This window comes from Myotis davidii, unplaced genomic scaffold (assembly GCF_000327345.1).
Source record: "Myotis davidii unplaced genomic scaffold, ASM32734v1 scaffold93, whole genome shotgun sequence".
NCBI classification, from domain to species: Eukaryota; Metazoa; Chordata; class Mammalia; order Chiroptera; family Vespertilionidae; genus Myotis; species Myotis davidii.
In genome coordinates, this window is record NW_006292095.1 from 344,929 (window position 1) to 349,186 (window position 4,258).

General features: G+C 37.7%; 1 protein-coding gene across 3 annotated transcripts in view; it reads right to left on the reverse strand.

The window, feature by feature from the left end:
- PSD3 (pleckstrin and Sec7 domain containing 3) overlaps positions 1 to 4,258 on the reverse strand; it is a 432,295-nt gene that overhangs the window by 269,700 nt on the left and 158,337 nt on the right. The window lies entirely within an intron of this gene.

Here is a 4,258-nt window from a genome sequence, read left to right on the forward strand (position 1 = left end):
GAGCGTGGGGAGGGGAATGCTTTCAGAACATCCCTGAGAAATGAGTGAAGTCAAAATGGAATAGGAGACTTAATATGTGGAGAAAAATTTCCAAAATCCCAAAATGCAATGAGCCAGGGACTGTTGTTGTTTTTTAAAGCACTGATAACTGTACCTGTCCTATCGAATTAAATATTTGACAAATGCCTGGTACTACACATTGAAATAACATGAAAGACTTGATTCTAAGGCATGCACAAAATGAGGTAACTTGGAAACATAGATTAACATGTTATCCAGCAGCTATTTAAGTTATCCAAAATTTTATGAATAGTAATACATCTGAGAGTGCATGCTGTTTCATATTGCATTTTTTAAATAATTTGAAATATATTTTTAAAATTAAATTTGCATCAAGTGTTGATGGAATCCCAGAAACACTTCTCTGTGATGGCAGGATTTAAAATACCTTCATGAGGCAGAACTAAGATGATGTAGCTGCTACAATCTAACAGGAAGCGACTTTCCAAACCCTGATTTTGAAAAGGAAGACAGTGAAAAACAAAAAGGCCCCTCTTCCTAGGATGGTATACTGACATATTTAATTTTTCATTAAAGAATGTCCCAGGACTTCCAATTTGTCCCCCTTTTAAGATTTGGTCGTTTCTAATATATTCATAACATTGAGCAGCCATCACCACTAATTCCAGAACATTTCATCACCGCCATCCCCCGATAATACACGTATTCATTAGCTGTCACTCCCCATTGCCCTGTTTCCTCAGTCCCTGTCTCCTCAGACCAATCTACTTCTATCTCTATTGAGTTGCATATTCAGAACATTTCATGTAAATGGAATCATCTAATATAGCACTGTATGTCTGTCTTTTTTCACTGACACAATGTTTTCAAGATTTATTCACACTGTAGCATGTATCAGAACTTTATTCCTTGTTATTGCCAAATAATATTCCATTGTACAGATATACCAGTGTCTATAAGTCATTCATCAACTGATGAATATTTGTGTTGTGCCAATTTTTTGGATTATGAATAATAAACATTTGCATACAAGTTTTACATCTACATTTATTTTCAATACTCTTGGGTATACACCTATGCATGTAATTTCTGGGTTATGCCTAATGTTTTGAGATACGGCCAATCTCCCAAAGCAACTACACCATTTTACATTCCTATCAGCAACATCACAGGGGTCCATCTTTTTTATTATAGTCATCCCAGGGGGTACGAAATGGTATGTCACTGTGGTTTTGACTTGCATTTATTTCCCTAGTGACTATATTTATTCTTCCCAGTATTTTATTATTTTTAATACTATGACATGTAGAACTGTGGGGTTTTTATTTAATTTTCAGATTATTCATTGCTAGCACACAGAAATACAACTGGTTACTGTATGTGGAACTTATATCCTGCAATCTTGCTGAATTTATTCTCAGCTTGTTTGTAGATTCCTTAAGATTTCCTCCTCTATACATGCCATCTCTGAATAGAGAGTTTTACTTTTTTCTTTCCCATCTGGATACTTTTTCCTTTTCCAGCAGGATATTGCATAGAAGTGGTTAGGGCAGAAATCCTTGTCTTGTTCCTGACCTTAGGAGAAGGCTTTTAGTCCTTCATTACTAAGTATGATGTTAGCTGTGGGTTTTACACAAACACCTGGTATCAGGATAAGGGAGGTCCCTTCTACTTCTAGTTTTTCAAGTGTTTTTATCATGAAAGTGTGTCAAATTTTATTAAATGCTTTTTCTCTGTCAATTGAGATGCTCATGTGGGTTTTGTCTTTCATTTTAGTAACATGATGTATACCATTAATTGATTTTTTATATACTGAACCAACCTTGCATTCCTGAAATAAATCCCACTCAATCATGGTGTATAATGTATAATCCTTTTTATATGTTGCTAGATTCAGTTTTCTACTACTTTTTGCATCTATATTCATAAGCAATATTGGTCTGTAGTTGTATTACCTTTTTCTGGTTCTGGTACTAGGGTAATGCTGACTTCTCAAAATGAATTGGGAAGTATTCTATATGGCATTATTTTACACCTTTTTACAGTTTTTTAGGCTTTAAACAGTTCTTTTCTCCCTTAATCGCTCAGGGGACTTTAGTTTCTTCAGCATTTCAAAGCTATAAATTTATTGTTAATCTTCTATACTAATAAAAAGCCTGTGGTTGTGGTTGTCACGCTGTGACACTGTAACAACTGATCAGCAGGAGGCTGCATGCACATGCAGGCAGGCGTGTGCAGGTGGGCAGGGGTGCCTGTGCTACTGGCCACCAGGAGATGCATGGAGCACCTCTCGGCCCATCCCTTCCCCCCGCCGCCCCCCTCCCCCCCACTCTGGCAGGCACCAGCACTTGCTTCCGCCTCCCTCCTGCGGGGGCACCACAGCTCCTGCAGGCTCCCACGGGGAAGCTGCACAGCTCCCACTGACTCCCATGGCAGGAGGCCTACTGTGCGCGATTTCGCGCGTTGGGCCACTAGTACGCTATAAAAGAAAAAAAAGTGAACAATCCAAAAACATGATTTTCTTTCTTTAACACAGTTAAATATCTTAAAATGATTAGAGAAAGACTTATCTCATAGTGGGAAATATTTCCTTTAGATTTCATAATGCTTTTCATTACTTCACAAGCTAAAGTATAGCTTTCCAAAAATTCATGATTACGGAATATAAAATTCCTGAAGAAATCTAATAATTCATAGACCTAACATAATTGAGAAAACAGGCTCAAAGGAATGCTGTACTTACCAACATGACACAAGCAATCAAAACCAGCTTGTCTATCCCACCTCTGCTATGCCTATATCCCTTCCCTCCCCTCATCTCTGCTGGTAGGGAGGTACAATAGGATGTGTCTTCTATCTTTTCCCTGAAATTTAAAAATATCTTCTAAAATGGTCATCCAATGTCCAGCCTCATTTTTCCATTTCATCTTATGTACCATAATCTTTCTAAAACAAAAATCTAGGTTGCTTTCAGTAGTTCCCCATTGCCTACAGAATAAAGTCTAAAGTCCAAACTCCTTCATCCAAAAGTTAGGATCCATAATCTGGTCCCAATCTATTGTCTCACTTGACTCCCTTTTCAAATGTTATACCACTGCTTCTCTAACTGAAGGAGGGGGGCAGCACATGAACACCTTGAAAGTTTTCTGTCCAATATACGGGGGGGCGGGGGTGAAGGCAAAAGTAAGTTTACAGCTGTCCATATGGAAAATAACACAAAAATTAGTAAATAATAAAATAATAATACAAGATTAAACTCTGGCTCTGGTCAGGTGACTCAATTAGTTGGAAGGTCATCCCATACACCAAAAAGGATGCGGATTTGAACCCAGTTGAGATGCATACAGGAGGCAACTGATTGATGTTTCTCTCTCACATTGATGTTACTCTTCCTCTCCCTCCTCCCTCTCTCTCTTCCCCCCCATCTCTCCTTCCATCCCCCTTCCTCTCTTTAAACATATCCTTGGTTGAGAATTTTTTTAAAAAAAGGAAAAGAATAAAGTCTGTGTTTCACATATTCACAACTATAAACCTCCTTTTGCCCCACCCTGTATACTGAAAATAAAGTTAATGGTATGTACACACTGGGCTTTATACTTCCTGCCTTTGCTTAACCTCTTTCTCCATATGGCATAGTTTTTCTTCCGGTCTCCACATGATCAGATTATTTTCACCTTTCAAGAACTAATTAAACTCCCTCTCCTTCAGTAAGCCTTCCCACAGTCACCAGCTTTGCAGAAAGTCACCTCTCCTCCTTAAAATGTCCAGAGAATTTTAGCTGTGCATTACATATAGTACATATGCTTGAATAAACATGATGTTAGCTCATATTTTAAAGCTTCAAAAGGCTACAATTTTTTACCTATCATGAAGTGTTTTAACAAAACTGCCCATAGTGACCATAGAAGCCATCTGTGAATTTAACTACAAAATGTACTGTAGTGAAACCCAGTCAACAAAGAGAAGGAAAGTGAAACTTTAGCACTGAGTTTTTTCTAACATTTTACATAACATCTATAAAACAACCACTAAAATAAAAACTGGCCCAAAGAAGAGTGAGCATAAAAAAAATCAAGAAAATGGGCTTCCAAGAAAGTACTTTACTGAACACCATTTCATTTACATTAGTCAGGTCATTTAGCCTCTCAGAACATTTATTTTCCCCATTTTAAAAAAAAATGATTCTTTATTGTTGAAAGTATTACACGTGTCCCCCCCCCCCCCACCCCCCCACTCC